This window comes from Crocodylus siamensis, chromosome 3, assembly GCF_052110815.1.
Source record: "Crocodylus siamensis isolate JL-2025a chromosome 3, ASM5211081v1, whole genome shotgun sequence".
NCBI lineage: Eukaryota > Metazoa > Chordata > Crocodylia > Crocodylidae > Crocodylus > Crocodylus siamensis.
Window position 1 is genome coordinate 89,531,673 of NC_143397.1, and position 18,874 is coordinate 89,550,546.

General features: G+C 43.0%; 1 protein-coding gene across 3 annotated transcripts in view; it reads left to right on the plus strand.

The window, feature by feature from the left end:
- Nucleotides 1-18,874, plus strand: part of ADAMTSL1 (ADAMTS like 1) — an 872,699-nt gene that overhangs the window by 500,316 nt on the left and 353,509 nt on the right. The gene's annotated exons all lie outside the window — the stretch shown is intronic.

Below are 18,874 nucleotides of genomic sequence, written 5' to 3' on the forward strand. Positions count from 1 at the left end.
TAGATCTACTGGTTCTATCCACTGTATTATGACAGAAAACAATAGAAACATAATAACCTTTTCTAAATATAACAGATCCTTTTACAGAAGGATCTCAGGCTAATTTTATCAGCACAAATAAATTAATAGCAAATGATGCCAATTACAATTTACAATCAATGTAGGATTATGAGTTTAGCTTAATTGAATATAACCATTCACAACCTGCTCTCCTTGCAGGGGATTAAGGGGGTTTTATTTTATTGATTATTTTTAAAAGACCCTAACATCTAAGAATGCCAGTTTGTCCCTTGTTTGTACTTCATTGCTAAGCAGAAATTGGCTGACATTTCTCTTTCTCTGATGCTTGCCACACTTAGAGCTGCTAACTAGCAACGCATGGCACTAAAAAAGTGAGAAGAAAACGGGCAGGACTTTGTCTTAATGACTTGGGAATGTCTGCCACTTCAGTTACCCATTTTCTGTTATTTCCCCTCTGCCTTCATCTGTCTTTTGCCATGTTATCTCCTTGAGGAGATATAAACCAATTTATCAACGGAAACAACCAAGCCGTAAAAGGCCCAGACTTAATGGAAGACAATAGTCCTGCATTCTGATTCCAGTGGGTAGATCTTACACCTAAATTGAGTCCTGCTATAATAAGTGGAGCTCTGCAGGTATGTGTAAAGCCAACATGCATGAGTTTTGGAGAGCATTACCAGGATTATAGACATGAAGCCTGTAGCCGCTGGGCCTCAACCAATCGCGCTCATGCCGCTCTCACTTGGGTGATTGATGTTACGTGCCTCTGTCTGAGCTGGTGACTTCCGCCTGAATCCTTAACCCCATGCTCGCCTGCCACGAATTGTTGACCTCAGTGTCCGGGGCCATTCATCGGGCGTGCTCATAGACCCAAAGTTCCTCCCAGCAGTTACTCACAGGGCTCCGCCACCCCTACACCCCAGCCTCATGCCTCCTGTGTAGCGGTATCAAGCTGGACAGTGTCTCGCTCGTGGAACTACTCGGGTCCCCTAACACTATCTAGCCTACAATGCAGGTCTGCTCCGTCAGATACCCCTGGAGCTCGGGGAAGAACAAAATCAAAGGAAAAGGAAAGAAAGAAGTTCCAACACAAAACCGGGTGCGCTGCCCCTTTAACTACCCCCCAGTACTACCACTCAGTTCCCTGCCTGCTCTAAGGAACCTCCTGGTCCACCGGCGATGCTCTCTTCAGCTGCAACTCTTCCTGGATTCCTCACAGTCCCTCTGTCCCGAGGCAGATCTCTTCAGGGGTACCTCCTGTCATCCTTACGAGGCGATCCTGGTGTCCCTTTGCTGCCTTATCTGCAGCGTCGCCAAGATGATCCTCTTCTTCCTTCTTGCTTCCGTCCCGGCTGTTCCTGCTCCTCTAGTTCCATGTACCAGCTCATCTTTGCTGCGGGAACATCCGTGGCTGTGTTCTCTCCCTCCCCACTGGCTCCGCAGTGTGTGCCACCATTTTTATCCATGCCAGCCGGCATTCGGCACTGATGTCACCGGCCGGCTGCAGCTGGATAAACAGGCGGCTGACAAGCCGCATGGGTTCTGCCTTCCGCCCCTCACGTGCTGCCTCCTGAGTTGCCGGTGGGTACTCTTTCCTGCCTCATTTCCCGGGACAAAGCCAAAAGGAGGACTGCAAGATCAGGCTGACAGCAATAGCTATTCATGAGAGCACAATTATAAATTAATCTAATTATCCTTTCATGTGAGAAGCAGCTTTACTGATTTCAGTATGTCTGTTTCCCATTGCTGCAGTTCATTCTTCCTATAAGCTCTAGTATGAGATACTATGCTAATAATAAATTCCAGAAAGTGTATTGCATTGTGATTCTTAGACATGCAGTTTTATCTTGCTGTGTTGGAAAGGCAGTTCCCAAAGTTTGGATGGTTAAATGGCTGATGTAAGGTTGCATTGGAACCACTGTACATCATATCAGCCCTTCCTCCCCCCCTTGCCCCAAACCCCCCCCCCCCCAACTCTAAGTAATATGGCCTTCTGAAATGATTTTCCAAGAATGGAAAAAATCCTTCCAAACTGTTAACAGTTTCACTAGCTATAAGATCAGCCCTTTGTGCCATAATACTCAGTAATAAGTTCTGCCATCATTTTTTTTTCCAACAGGTATGTGATAGACTGCAGTTCCTTCTCTTGCTGCAACCCGTGTGCCACTCTATGGCATTCTATGAAGAGCAATATCAGTTAAGCTGTGGAAGGCCTCTGCATTGGCAGATTTCAAAGTATAAAAGTCAACTGACTATTTAAAAATAGTACTCGCTCATCAGGACTGAAATTCTTGACTGTAAAATACATTTACTTTCCTTGTGGACACAAATGGGACAGTTTTGAAGGGGGCCAATACTGAAGTAAATACCAAGCCTATTTTGCAGTCTCATACAAAAAAGTACATAATTGGATTTCTCTACTTGTAGCATTTACGTTTGTACTAGAAAAGACTAAGATTTGTGGCTTTGCATGTTTTTCATGCAGAGCACAAATAAGCTCACTTTGTTGAAATAGCAAAATTCAACAGGTAGAATCTAGAAAAGTAATATAATTGCCCCTTTAAACCCACACTTTCTAAAGGGAGAAAATGTTCCACATTTTGTTTTCCAAGTCACACGGTAGAAACCTAGTACTGATGACACTTTTTTTTTTAATGTACATTGGTATATAACCTTTTAGTATCAGTGATGCACAAACCTACTTCATTTTTGGCATCTGGCTACTGGCCCATCAAATTGTTACCTTAAATAGCAATGGTATTTTCTTTGAGTCTAAAGCTAATTAAATTCTATGAAAAATACTAAGTTCAAAGATTGTTCAGATCAAATGGAAAAGTTAGAAAATATCTAAGTAGAAGCTGCAGTTTGCAGGGTGTTTAAAGAAAACAGCATGTTATCAGTTTAGTGGCATTATATGGTCCATTGTGTCTTTATTGCCTTTTGTGTTAGGGCCTTGTCTGGCCTTGTGCTGTAAGCTGAAAATGTTAATCAGCTTTCTGCTGTTTGGCTTAGTGGTGCAGTCACATGTTAAGGCAAAAAAATGCTCTGATTGCCCATCACCTGCACATCTGTGTCTTGCCACTAGAGGTTTGATTAGTAGGGGAAGAACAGGCTCCTTGTTCCCTCAGGGCACAGCGAGTGCTGCAGCCCCAGCTCCTGGAAGCCGTGGTACCTCTCACCACCACTCTGAGCAGCTCTGCTCCTGCTCTGCCAGTTCTAAGGAGGCTGGGAATCACACTGCTGAGACTCGCCTGCACTCCCCACCAGGAGCAGAGCCAGCTGGGTCCCAGTGGGGGTTGGAACTGCATAATTTGAACCCAGCTTTGCCCCCTGCTGGGATGTGGCTGGCTTCCCAGCAGGCAATGGAGTTGGGTCCCAGCAATGCAGTTTCCTACCCTGTTTGCACCCAGATGGCTCTGCTACCAGTGGAAAGGAGAACCAGGTCCAAGCACAAGCACTGACATGGTTCCCTCCCCCACTCAGACCCAGCTGGCTCTGCTCCTGATGGGAGCATGCAGCAGTGGGGGAGGGGGGCATAGTGGGCCCACTACCTCCTGGGATGCTGGAGGACTTCACCTTGGAAGGAAAAGCTGTGAAGAGTGGCTACAAATGTAATAAAAGGAGCAAACTGACATGGATTTGCAATAATCCTGCCCTGGAGTAGTGTAACACAAATTAAGAGTGCTTTACACCATTTTAAAAGGTGTTAACATACGGCCAGTCCAGGGTTTAAGAGCTCCAGAAGCTGCCTAAAGTTACCATGTAACAAGGGCCTTTAGGCTGTGGAATAAATCAGGAATGAGGAAGAATAAATAAATGCTCAAGGTCTCTGGTTGTTCTGTCTGTCTTCTCCAAAATAATGCAATATTAGATATACTGGGTATTGCATTTTGTATAACTGCTCTCAACTGGATAGAAAGAAATATTTGTTACACTCAATTACTGACAACTTAACTGGCTAATTGGAAAAGAAGCTTGTCCTTTGTATCAATGGTCTGCTCTACCCTCATAGCACCATAGATCTTCCAGTGGTTGTGCTTGACATCACAGTAACAGGTGAGAGATGACCCTGGTAACTGTATTGGTACAAAATGATTACTTTCTTTAATTCCTACAGAAGTATGTGAACCTAGGAATAGGTTGTACTATTGCTCTCCCAATGGTAATTTTTGGTGGGGAGGTAGAGCAGCTAACAACACCCTATTGTGAAATCTAATCATTAACCAGTCCTGTATGACTCTTAAACTCGGGGATTGAAGTGGGACTATAGGCTTTGGAACAGTAAACCTACTTTTTCTCCCTTCCTTCTTCCAGTCACTACTGCTGCTTCACAGTGTGGGGTGTGTGTGGTTTGTTTGGTTTTTGTTTTTGTTTAAAAAATCCTCCCCAGGGCTAGGGACAGATATTACACATAACCAAATTTAAGTGATCAGAAACTGGTTTAAACCTGTAACAGAATTCAGTGCACATAAACCAGTCTGAAGATGACTGAAACTGGTTTGAGATAAACCAGGTTGAATGTAGTATCATACTTAACTGATTTGGGTCAAACTAGTTTATGCAACATCTGTCCCATTCCCTTTGCTGGTTTAAGTTAAATCAGAGTCCCTCAGCATCCTGGCATGGTTTCTGAGCTGCTCCACAGCAGGGCTAGCCCCTCACTTCTGCTCCCTGGCTGAGATTTGCAGGCACAGCAGGCTCTGCTGGCTTCCTCATGCCCTACCCCACCTCACTGCTAAAGCGGGAAATCCCCCTCCCTCCCTCCCTCCCATTTCCCACAGCACAGACCCCAGCCTCAGGGACCCTAGGCATGTGGTATGCTAGCTAATGTTGAGAGGTGTCTGTGTGTGTGTCTCTCTCCAATTTCATTGGAACAGGCAGGCGACAGACAGAACAGGGCTTTTGGAACTAATCAGAAGATCAGCAGGTAAACTGTTTAAGAAGTTTAAACTAATGGAGAGAGGCCATTGTTTTGCTAATCGGGTGATATAGACTCTTATCAGCTACTGGATGGCTTGCTTACCTGTCAGTTTGCAGTAGATGGTATAAAGAAGCAAGGAGGGAGACTGAAAAGCTCCGTATCATCAACAGGTGCATGCACTGCACACCCCGCTTGCCTCAGTGCTAGCCTGGGACTGGGGGCTAGCAACACTCCAATCCCTTGAGCAGGGGAAAGCCTGGGACTGTGCAGGCAACCTCCCTAATGAGAGAGTCCTGCCAGGGCCTGGCCACAGCCCACTCAGCTCAACTCCCTGCAGAAGGGAAAGGAAGGCTGCTGTAACAACCCCTGGCTTCTAGCCTGAGCCACTGCAAGCATGTGCCCGAATTTCCTCAGTCCAGAGAGAATGTCTGTTGAGTTTCCAATCGGTTCAGCCTAGCCAGGTTTGACTAACCTGCAAAGATTGAATCAATTCAGGCTCAGGCTTCTTGAATGTCTGTCTCTAGCCCAGACCTCTGAACTATAATAGAATATAAACAGTGCAATTACCATTTGTAGATCAGCATTATTCATCACAAACCTGATAAGTAATACTTCATTATATGTCAATTTAGATGCAGGTGTCCCAGGACTCTTTTAAGATGCTACTCTTCTCTTGAGCTATTCCAGGCAAAGGCCTGTTCTGACTTCTGAGTTATACACCATCCTAAATTGATTGTCATTAGGAAGTTGCTTGCTCACAGTTCTTTACAAAGGTATCTGAAATGCCACTGTCATTTCCCTGCATTTAAAATGGGGAATAAACTATGTTATTCCAACTATATTATCCTAAGTAGCATTCTAGGACTTGTGGGTGAATGCTTATTTGTGTACATGTCCCACATACTTCTTATGGATAGTTTTCTATATATAGCAAAAGCTTTGTTGTCTGGTACCCATGGGGAATGGGGGGTGCTGGGTAACAAAATATTCCGGTTGAGAGGCCCGAACAGGCATATTTACCTGTTCAGGCTGCCGCCCCTCCCGCTGCATTGCCACCCCTCCCACAGGCCCCAAGGGACAGGGAAGTGGGCCCCATGCAGCATAGGTATCCCGGGGTGTGGCGGCTCAGCAGCGCAGGCTGCTTTGCCCCAGGCCATGGGGGCTCGGTGAAACCAGAAGTGCCACAGTGGGCACTTCTGGTTTTGCTTTTACCTTACAAGCTGGCATGCCAGTTAATAGAACATACCAGCTTGTAAGGTGCCAGTTAAGAAAGCTTTTACTGTACTGTATTTCTAAGTAGAAAGAAGCTGTACTGGCAGATATAGAAACCTTTCTTATTTTTGTGCTCATTAAGTGATTCAAACCTACTCGAAGGGCCTGGTAAATGTCAATGCTTTCACAATACAGTTGTTGATTTAGTAACAGCTGCTTGATGTTATCAAGTCTACTTCCCCACCCTTCAATACAACTGCATTCAAAAGATTTTTTAAAATTATTCTTTGTTCCTGTAAAATAGTTTCTTCAAACTATGTGGTACATTGGGTAAATGTTTTGATTCTCAAATCTTTTGGAACCTGGTGTGTATTTAAGGAGGGATTACTGATTCTACTGGCGTTGACTAGTTCCTAATTATAATCTTACTTTGAGAAAATATAACAATTTATAAAATAAGGAGCTTTTTTGGTACAATAATAATAACATTTCCTTTGAGAAGGCAAGAAACATTTTACAAAAAAACCATCATATTCAAGTATTACTAGAAATGGTGCTAGTTGTCATCTGCTTACTATGTTACTTGTATTGTAGCAAGATCATTGAACTATCTAGCTTTCATTCCAGACTCTGGCATGCCATGGTTGTAAAACACTTGCATATGATCTCTCTCTCTCTCTCTCTCTTTCTCTCATGGGGCTAACTATATCAGCCCCATAGTTCTTCCTGAACTAAATTAATTAAATTTTCCAGGGCGTTCCACTGGTGACGTAAAGGCCCATAGGGATTTCATGTTCAGGAACGAATCTGGCCTTATGCCCAAATCTTCTTGGTAGTTAATTGCTTCATGGAGAGAAATTACTTTCTGCTCAATTTAAACAGGAATTCACTTTTTTCTGCTTTGGTTCTCAATATAAAAAAAAAGTTGGTCCTGAATCAAACATTTTCTGAAAGAAAGACTTTTAAATTACTATACAATATAGCCAGTCACACACTTCTCTCATTGGGTTTAATCCCCGTTTTCTCCAGCCACTCATGCCTGAAGAGTTCACCTGAACTTATCAGACATCATTTTTTGGGAGGGAAGTCATTCTGGCTATTCAAGATTTCCTTTTTGTTGGACAGGGACAAAAAGGAAGGCCTGCCAGAGGATACACTTTGTTTCTAATGCAGTTTCCTTGCTGCTTTTTCTTTAAAAAATGTTTTTACATACTTTTGTGACATCCAGTGATTCATGCGACAGATTTCACTGTTCCAGTTAGTAGACAAACAGCAGCTCTGAGTTCTGCTAGTTTCTTTAAACACATCCCTTCTAAATCTTAGGCTTCAAGCCATTGCCTGGCTCTTAGTGTGGAATAAGGCGATTCTCCTAATCTCATGAATTTTGAATCACAATGTCCTATGTACAAACTATAATTTCATAAACCACAATTACCTCAAAAGGTCTGACTTGGGCTCAGGGCCCTGTACTTCCATCCTCTCTGGACAACAACAGCAGTAATCAGATAACTTTCCTTAAAGCAGATTATCACTTTGGTAAAGGTTTTTCAGAGAAGACATATCTTAAAAATAGCTGATGTAGATTCCTTCTTTCCAGAGTTCAAACAGTCTTCCATACAGGATTATAGAAGCACTAGTATGCTGTCAGCTGTGCCTCTCTGAAATTTGTCTGTATGCTTTGGGTTTGCCCAGAAATTATTTTTGTCCACAAATCTAATGCACTATGTTGTGCATGGACACCAACATGTTTCATTGGTTCATTTGCACAGATATGGCTTCTGTATGCAACTGTATGATTTGCACATGCAATGGTAAGGTCCTATTTTTGAAAGCCATTACAGGGGAAGGCAACATGGCTTTGAGTGGCTCAGATAAGCATGAGTGATTTCAGGGAAATAACAGGCAATGTAAGAAGCACTAATGTTAACCAATTGCTGTTGGTTAAGGTTATGGCAAGGATGAAATTACTCAATTTTTTTCAATTCTATCTTCTCTTTTCTTCTGCAGGAAGATGACTGAGTATAAGGTCATGCTCTAACATGGTATCCAATATCCTGCATCACAAAGTTTTCCTCATTAATATTTGTTCAACTTCATATTGGAGTAAGGCAGCATAACCAAAATAGGTAGAATTAGTATAAGAAAAAGCACATCATACTCCATCATATTGTCAGGCAAAAAACTTCAAGCTTAAATTAATTCAGAAATGAGTGGAGCTCATCAGCATAGGCATGTATTCACTTGAGATAACTTTGTCTATTCACATCTGTCAGCTCAATTACAGAACCAAATGTAAAATACAGCATGCAGGAGCATTTACTGGATTTGTGACACACCTTGGAGGACTTTAGATCTGTAAAGCAATGAATAGATTACACAGAGACATAAATATAGCATTTTCTTGTATGACACACATCTTGCTCCTGTTATGTCAAATAGAACTTTCTCTTTTTCCTCAGAAGCCCAAAAGACAGGACAGTTCAAAGCAGACATAACCTAAGGAGTATTTATGGCACCTAATTCGTCATCATTTTTTAAAGCTTCTAGGAGGAACACAGAGAGTGCTGTCTCATTATGATTTCACAGCAGCTTGTGCAAGCAGAAATATAAGGACTGAATTTACTCATCTGAAATAGAAGATGAATTTGCAAAATGTTGTGGCATGTGGCATGGATGTCATTTGTGTATTATATATCATGGGAAAGTGACACCCACAAATTGTTAATCAAGTGAGAATAACATACTCAAATTATTAAGCAATCATCCTTTGCCCTCAGAATAAATAATTTGCCAGAGGAAATCTGTTTATTCACATAAGTTTTCTATCATCAGTTCTAGTGATTGGGTGTCACTCAACTTGAGAGCTGATATGGAATATGTGTTCTGGAGGAAATACAAAAAATGTTGTTATGTTTTTTGATATCTTGGTACAATTATCAAAATGTCTTAGAACAAAAATGAAAACCTATTCATAGAATTATAGAAAATTAGTGTTAGAAGGGACCTCAGAGGGTCATCTAGTCCAACCCCCTGCTCAAAGCAGAACCATCCCCAACTAGATCATTCCAGCCAGGGCTTTGTCAAGCCAGATCTTAAAAAGCTCCAAGGATGGAAATTCCACCACCTCTCTGGGTAACCTGTTCCAGTGCTTTACCACCCTCCTAATGAGAGGGTTTTTACTAATAGCCAACCTAAGCTTCCCTTGCTGCAACTTGAGACCATTGCTCCTTGGTCTGTCATCTGCCACCACTGAAAGCAGTCTAGCTCCATCCTCTTTGTAACCACCCTTCAGATAGTTGAAGGCTGCTGCCAAATACGCCCTCAGTCATTTCTTTTGCAGGCTAAATGGGCACCTACACACATGCCCAATGCCTGCTCCAATGTGTACTAATTAGCACACGTCATAGCAGGTTCAATTAATCAATCATGATCCAGCAGCCTCAGCATCATGTGTATTCAGTGTTCCTATGCTTCAAAATGGCATCAGGGACACTAACTAAACCTTGTCAAACAAATGTTAGTTAAAGCACCCCCACCATAATTTTGAAGTGCAGAAAACTGAATACATGACATGCTGCAGGTGCTTTAATTAGAATGGCTCCTGAGCTATGCCCCCCCCCCCGGCCGCTGCACTGGAGCATGTCTAAAGATGCCCAGAAAGCCCAGTTCCCTCAGCCTGTCCATATGAGTCATGTGCCCCAATCTCTTAACCATTTTCATTGCTCTGCTGGACCCTCTCTGATTTGTCCACATTCTTTCTGTAGCGGGAAGCTCAAAACTGGACACAGTACTCCAGACGTGGCCTCATCACTGAAGAATAAAGGGGAATAATTACTTCCCTTGATCTACTGGCAACACTCCTACTAATGCAGTAAGCTGTTAGTTTTCTTGGCAACAAGGGCACCCTGTTGACTCATATTCAGCTTCTTGTCCACTGTCACCCCCAGGTCCTTTTCTGAAGAGCTGCTGATTAGCCAGGCAACCCCAAGCTTGTAGCAGTGCATAGGATTGTTCCATCCTAACCGCAGAACTTTGCACTTGTCCGTGTTGAATCTCATGAGCTTCCTTTTGGTCCAGTCCTCCAATTTGTCAAGGTCTCTCTGAACCTTAGCCCTGCCCTACAGGTTGTCTACTACTCCACCAGGTTTGTTGTCATCTGCAAACTTCATGAGGGTGCATTCCATCTCATCTTCCAGATTGTTAATGAAGATATTGAACAAAACTTACCCCATGACCAATCTCTGGGTCACTCCATTTGATACCAGCTGCCAAGCAGATATCAAGCCATTGATCACTACTCATTGAGTCTGATGATCCAGGCAGCTTTCTATCCACCAGTTATTTAATCAATACATCCTTAGTTTGCTTGCAGGAATGCTCTAGGAGATTGTTGCAGGGCACTGTGAGATGCCTGCTCCTTTTAAGAGTAGAAGCAGCCTAGCCAGGGAGCCCTGCAGGTTAGGTTAGGCAGGGCACCACAGCCGCAGGTAGCCTGAGCAACAGGCTAATGAGGTAATTAGTCAGCATCTTCAGGTGGTCAGCTGACTGGAAGGAAGCAAGGCCTTGGGAGCATATAAGCCCAAGGCTGGAGTTGGCAGGGGTTTGTTCTCTGTTAACTGCCAGGAGTAGGAGCTCCTGCAAAGGAAAGTTATCAAGGGACATTTGGCTGCTGGTTTTGCTGCCTGTAAGGCTAGTATGACTCCAAGAGCTCATAAGGTACACAGGGCTGGGAGTCATGCTGTCCTGGGGCAGAGATTTTCCCTCCTAAAGGGACAACGTGTGGTTTTTGTTGTTATTCTTACATTGTAGCCTAGGGGCTTATGTTTATGTTGATGTTTGTACTGGAGGTTTGGGATGGAACTGTCAGGGGCAGTTAAGGAGGTCCCATTAGTGTTCAAGAGGGGCACATGATCCCCTTGAGACATGCTAGAGGCAGGATCTAAGCTAGGGCAGTCAGAGACCCCATAGTGGGCAAAGAGTGAAAGGCACCGAGCACACAGGGGCCAAGGCCCTGGTGCCAGAGGGGCACACCTAGATAGGGGCCTGGGGCCCAGCAGACAGAAGCCAGGGCCTGGTGATTAGAAGGAACAGATTGAGCTAGTTCCTCAAAGACAGGTCTGATGTGGTAGGCCTATGTTAGAAGGCCTAACTAAATTAAAGGGGCAGAGGCCGAGGCCCTAATAGAGGGAGTGACATCCATGTAATACCCGTGAGGCAGGGGGCATGGTGTAGGAGAAGTTTTGAAGCCACACAATTAGCCCGTAAGGCTCATGGTACCCTCTGTGGCACAGTACTAGAGTGAGGTTCAAAAAAGGGCTTAAGGTCCAGGGAGTTCTTGTAGGGTTCAGTGGACCACAGCCATGTGAAAGCCCAGCAGCCTCCCGATTTTATTACTTCAACATCAAGATGTGGCAGACAAGAGAGCATCCTCGGGGCAGAGCTGGCATGGCTACCCCTATGAGACCTGAACCCATGACAATGACCATAAAAACCTTGCTAAAGTCAAGGTATATCATGTCAACTGCTTTTCCTTCATCCACAGAGCCTCAAGGACTCCATTTATAATCACTTCTAAGCCTGACTAACCCGACTGTCTTCCATGACTAAATCAAATATTTCCTTTAATAGCTATGGAGGTGGAAACTACATTAGCATCAATGCTTCTGGCTCAGACATGGCTGCTAGCTCCAATGTAGGAAGCCTGTAAGATCTGAAAGTTATTAAGCCATGGTTGATATATCTTGAGTACTACCTGCCATAGAACTGGGAGCCAGAAAGCCAGGGCGTTTCTGACTCTTGGGAGAAGCCTTTTCTGATTAGAGTTTTGTCCAAATAGGTGCATCTTAATGAAGGTGTTTTGTTTTGTGGTTATGTAGGACAGTGCTGAGCATTTATGAAGCCATAGATAATTTGTAGTTACATTCTTATTGGTCTGTATTTGTGACATGGTGATTTTGCTAAATGCTTCCAAGGATATTCCGTTTAGACTCCACTGCTTTTATAGTGCTCATTAGGCCTGTGTGAAGCTTTGGTCCCTGATTCAATTCAGCCCGATTTGGTGGCTGACTCTCCAAATCTGAATTGAATTGGAGGACCCTTTAATCTCTCCTAATTAAATCAGAACCCTTCAAATTGATTCGGAGATTCAGAAAGACTTGGCAATTTGGACACAGACACAGCTTTAAATGTATTTTCTATATGCCTCTAGGTAGCAGGTGTCTCATGAATGCTGCAATGCTGGGATGCATGGAGTGTCCCATAGAAGTGTGGGGATCCCCAGCGTGCTCAGCAGCAGATCCAGAAGTGGACCAGAAGCAATTCCAGTCTACTTCTGGGTCTGCTGGGGAGCGCAGTTGGGGTGCCTCCTGGGTCTGGGGGGGCACCTGGGGTCCCTCCCACAGCCGATCGCCAAGCCAAGGGAGCACAGGGGGGTGGGGCAGAGAACCCAGTCCACTTCTGGGTTCTCCCCATAGCATGTGGAGGGTCTGCCCACACTCTTGTGGAATGCTCCATCTGCCCCAGCATCACAGCATTCACAAGCCACGCTGGTAGCCTGAGGTATGTAGAAAAAATATTTAAAGCTGTGTCTGTCTGAATAGCTGATTCTCTGAATCAGTATCGAATCTTCAGATTTGGATTCAGCTGAATTGAATCAGGGACAGTGATCTGAATCGCCAAATCAAATTACTATTCCTGATTTGGGCTGAATCCAAATCAAATAGTGCCCACTTTGCACACCCCTAGTGCTCATGTTTTTTTCAATGAATGTTACTTCTTTTAGGAAGACAATTGATGATGCTATTAAGTGAAGACATGGAGCTCATTGTACATATCAGAGGTGAAAGGAGGCATCTTAAATGTCTTCCCCTCCTTCCTTTTTGTCTCCACAGCAAAATTTTACATATAATCTCAGAATTGGAACTTGCTATTGTATGTGCCAAGTAGATCCCTGTATTTGTGAATGGGATGACATTTCTCTGCCATGTTCAGATCACTGAACATTTCTCTGCCATGTCACAGATCATTTCTCTGCGATTCAGATCACTGTCCCTGATTCAATTCAGCTGAATCCAAATCTGAAGATTCGATACTGATTCAGAGAATCAGCTATTCAGACAGACACAGCTTTAAATATTTTTTCTACATACCTCAGTGTATGGCATTCTGATTATGTTTTCAATTTAAGTATCTTTGTTTTAAAGGGCATCATGTAGCCCTTAGTGTTGCTATGGTGAACAGAATTATATTGAGCTAAAAATATTCCAGGCAGTCTTTTTAAAATTTTGTTATCCGTCTACTCTCTCAAAATTTGTAGCATGGAAACTTCATTGTGCCTACTGTAAAACTTCCAAACATAATTGAAAACATAGATATAACAGTTAAAAAATTGCATAGCTCAGCTATTATCTCCTCTATGTTACTAATATGTGTATATTTCACTGGAACTCTGCCTTGTTTTATTTTTTACTATGTAAAAATAAAACAAAATAAAGAACCTTCAGCTTGACCTTCAGGCCTTGCCACTGCTGTTTAAAGCAGGATATGCCATATACAGAATCCATTAAATTCTGGTTCCAAGGAAAGGAATAGTAGTTTGGTCAATGAGATTCTTTTATATGCATGCACACAAGTAAATAAATTCTTTATTCATTACTTTATTTAATTCTTTTTACATTACTTCTTTATTCAATTCTTTATTCATTATATACCAGAAATGTTTTGGGCAATATTCTACAACTCCACTTGGAAATCACAAGTTTAGACTTTCTAAACTTGGCTTAATGGCTTTTGCAACTTCCACCAGATATTGTACTACTTTTGCAAAAAAAAATGCTTTTCATTGAATAATAAATGACAGTATTGTGGTACAAAGTTCCACCATCCCTAGAAAATACTCTGCATTTTTAATGAGGTATGTGTATTGAGTGGGGGAGGTACAGAGGGTGGATAGCAGATGTGTGTTTAAGTTAAATGAAATTTCAGCTTTCTTCATTCTTCAACCACTAATTTGATTAAAATTGAATCACACAGAGGAGCCTTCAGAGTACCCTCCACTCTGTGAAATTGGTTAAGCTCTTCATATTTCATGGACCAAAACAAAAAATACCAATTATTCAGACACTATATTAGCTTAATTCTTCACGCTTTCCACATGCTGAACTCCAGGTGAAGCCAGTGGAAATTCCACATATGGAAGGCCTGAAGAGAAAACATAGATGACTATAAAAAGCCCTTACTCTTCACTTGTTTCCTTCTCTCAGATATGAGAGAATATGTGGATTGGGATGGTTTTTAAAATTTCATATCTACCTGGTTAGAATGCATTGCTTTTCTGCACTTACAGAAAATTCCTATTAATTTTTTAAGTCAAGGAAAAGCAAAACAGCTAGTGACGAGATGAAAACTGAGAGGAAATGGAATTTAAGATATTTCCTTTCAAATAGATTTTACCTAATGAGACCTCTTTGCAAAAGAGGAATTGGGCTATTTGTGGAGTTCTATGGAATATGATGATTATTGGTCATTATCAGTAATAATTATCCTGTCACTAAAAATGAGAGCCCAAGGAGAGGAAATGAAATATAATTAAAGTACACTTGGTAAGAAAAAAAGTAATAGATTGCTCAGTAGGCAAAAAACAAGTAAATTTGCCATGGGAAGAGAGCAAATAAACAACCTACTGAAAAACACAGTAACTAAACAAAATGTGAATGTTGTTCCAAGAAATTTAAACACTTGTCTCTTGATGATTTTTTTATATTTATATTTTCAAAAAAATGAAACATTTACAATACAAGATTACAACTTCAAGGTTCCTCGTTTACTAGTAAGATGGATGCTATAAGCCTGATGTAAAAAAACATTAAGGTCACAAAAAGACACCCATCAATTCACTGAGGTTTTTGATCATGTCCTGTATCCCAGCCACCTGCAGAGGGTTTAAATTGAGAGTGTGGTGGGGGGTAGAAAGGTAAGAAAGATTTATTGACTTAAGAAAAATACAACTACGCGTAGTAACAAGACAAACAATGACAGATGAAAGCAATTCACGTCAGCAACTTATCGGCAGTCCTTCTGATGCCGGATACACAACAAGCTTCTCTTTCCACAAAGTTTAGTGAGGTCAGGTGTGCCTGGACAATGCTGTCTGAGGGGTGCCGGGAAGGGCCCTGGAATGCAGTTCTTGGGCTCCTCGAGGTCATTAGGCCCACTGATTCAGGCAACGGCTAACTAATCCTTTTCACAGAGCTGCATCTTCCTTTTGAATGGTTTCTAGATATTTCAGCTAATTTATAGTTCTGAAAGACACCGGTAATGTACAACCACTTAGATTCCTTTTTCTTCAGCTGTCCTTAGACTGACCAATAGCAGTACAAGCCTTACATTCCTTTGATAAGGTAATTTTAACTGTGCCACAGGGACTTACTACTTCTAGGCTTTGCTAAATTTACTAGGTCTTACTTTATAGAAGGCCTCACTACATCATAAACTACCATTAGGCTTTTAGCAACAACTTAGCTTAATATCTAAACAAATACAGAAAAACACTTGGTCTAATCTTCATAGAGCCTTCAGCAAGCACTTTTATACTTTTCAGCTGCTGCGCTCCACCCCTTGCTTGCAGAAGCACTATGATAGCTACAGCTGAGATGCCAAAGTCACATGCGCTACATCAGGAAATGGGGAGGGATCTATAAATTTAACTTGCATAGCATGAACAGATTTATGACAACAACGGTTGAAACACCATTTATCAGTTGCCACTAAGGCAATGCAGAATACTATGATGCTCAAGATGGTTAGCCACATAATCGAGATGACACTTGGTGATACACGAATAGCATAGATTACATCATACCATTTACATAGCTTGGGCATGTTGACAGCCAGACTGATGATTCGCCCACCCTCTAGAGCAAGGAGAGCTAACTGAGTGCCTCACCGAGCCTTTGCTTCAAAGCTTTGCAGCTTATTTTTCACGTTATTCCAGTTTTCTACCTGTGGCATGTCTACATTTGATACCCATGAAGTGGGTATTGTGAAGTTGAGAGATAGTTTCAGAGAAAATTTCTGGCCATTTTAGGGCAATAGTGTGGTTACTTAATTGCAGTAGAGCAACGGCTTCACTTTTAGCTCCTAAGCAACATGAATTACACAAAGTCCAGGTGGTACCATTTTCATGAAGCAAAAGACCTGGTCCCTCCCAACAAACACGTTGCCCTATTGTTGCATATGACACCTTAGGTAACTCATATAAGCAGGTCATGTTAGGTGGGCTGAGAGGCCAGCCTCTCCATAGGGTCCCTAATCCAATCAAGGTGCTACTCATTTGAACCAAGGGGGACTGTGCCACATACCATGGGCCATCGGGAATAACTATTTCTCATATGGGGTAATGCAAATTCCAGTCCCAAAGGCATCCTTCTCCAAGCCCCATGTTTAGCAAATAAGCAGTGGTCCAGTTTCCCTCTTTTACCCCCTGCACCAGGAATGAACATTTTCCTTTATCACAGCCTTCCCAAGTAACCTAGTAACCCAGGTACTTTGATAGGGGTATCTCTCTTTAAATGTTGCAGGCATCCCATGATGCTGTAAGCCAGGGGACCATTCTCTATTTTTAACATTGTTTATCACCTGGGAAAAATGCATATTCAATGATAACTGGACTTGTGCACAAGCAGTACTCCAAGTCTGATTTTTGTCTGCTTCAAGTTAGTGTCCATTATGAGCTGGGCAAGATGGGCTGTCTCTAATCCTACAACAGTTAGCAATTTGTCAGTGTGCTCTAACATTTTTCCATCGAGCATGCCTCCTGTAGTGAGTAGCCTTACTGCCTGTCAGAGGTTGGCTACTCCTTCAGTGTTTTTCTAGGATTTATCTAAGTTCCATACATTCATAGCTAAGTTAAGTCTGTCCCAAAGATAACCTGGAGTATCTCTTTGTCTGCAGGACTTAAGTGCACTTATGGAATGGAAAATAACTGGCCATTCCCAGCTAAGCAATCTTTCAGCTACTCAGGCTCCTGCTGAACAGTTTGGAAAAGTAGGACATACCATTGTTCTGGTCTGAACAACACTCGGGCAGTGAACAATGAAGCATTTAGAAGGGGTGGGATTTTAACTTGTGACCTCCACCAGGGTGTGGAGTTATACATAGGCGGTGTCAGGGCCTCTCGTGGGGGAACGGCCAGACATAGTAGTGAACACCCTGTTTTTTCACAAGATACATTTATTCTTCCTTCTCGGGGAGTGGAAGAGCTCCCACTGTCGCTCATGGAGATGATGTTGTATTGGGTTAATGAAATGGCATTGTCCTGGCAGAATCATAGCACTGATTTGCTTTAGGAATCCCACTGGTATGAAAGGATGAGGATAAGTGGTGGAGATTTGCGGATACAGCCTCCTTCTGGTTGTTTTCAAGTGGGTACCATTCCACCATGCCTCTGTGTAGGTATGATTCACAAACCATTTAATAACTTTGTTCCAACCTGTAATGCGCTCTCCCACCTGGTGGGCCTCACACCACTGCTAGAGAGGGGAGGGGGCAGATTCTCCCATAAACGCAGTGGCTCAAGAGGCTGAACAGATGCAGAATGCACTATTGAGGACACAAACTCAGGGGTGTTGAGCTCAAGGGGGTTCCCTTCAGGAAGTATGTAACAACAAATTCCCAAACGAGCAGAGCTACAACAATCACTTCCCCTCCCACAGTTAGCCATTCCAGCCTTCAGGTAGGGAATGAACCCAAGATAATAACTGATGCCACAGGTGCACTGACAGTTACCACCTTGCCAGTCAACTATTCTGTTTCTTCTGCTCAGAGACCAAGACTTCACTTGCTCCAGGGTGGCGGGTTTCTTCCAGTATGGATACTGCAGCTGGACCACGTGAAGACTATCTGAGCGCGTTTCCAGGGGATGCTCTTCAGGGTCAGGCCACTCCTTGAGGTCTTCAGGAGCAAGTTCATTAATATCTGGGAAATAAGAAGGATAGTAGACATGCCCTACCCAGGAAACACAATAAGGCATTAATAAAAAGAGTACATTTATAATAGTCCACCACTTCATTGTGCTAGTTGATTCAGACCGCTGACAGAGCAGGACTCATCTTCAGTGGCAGGCTCAATTAGGAATGGTTATGACTGCACAGATCCAATCTGTAGGAACAAGACAACAAGAAGCTTGGCTTGGCTCCCATTAGGTGAATCTGACTTAAATACCCACCGTGTATTATGCATACCTCTGGCTAATAATGTCCCCTTCCATTTATCTCCCTGAGGATGCTTCACTACTACCCAATCTCCTGCCTGGAGCTTTCCCGGGTCACCACCCCTAGGTTGCTCTACTGCTGGCTTATGGGGACCACCCAATCCAAAGGCTTGCTTCATGGGGCCACCTCCCGGATGGGGTCAGTTATTGGCCCAGTTGATAGTTCGATCCAGGTGCAAGTCCCAGTCTTTAAGAGCCGGGCCAGCGGCCAACCGCAAATCGCATTTGTGGATGCCATTGGCTCGCTCTACCAATCCGTTAGACTGCGGATGGTATAGTATGTGATAGGTCCATAACATGCTATGTTTGGCAGTCTAGTCATACACAAGACGGTTGTGGAAGTGAGGGCCATTATCACTCTGTATTTCTATAGGTGGTGGATACACAGCGAGCAAAGTTTCTAGTGCTACACAAGTGTCCTGGGCTGTGGATCTCGCTGAGGCGTAGGCAAA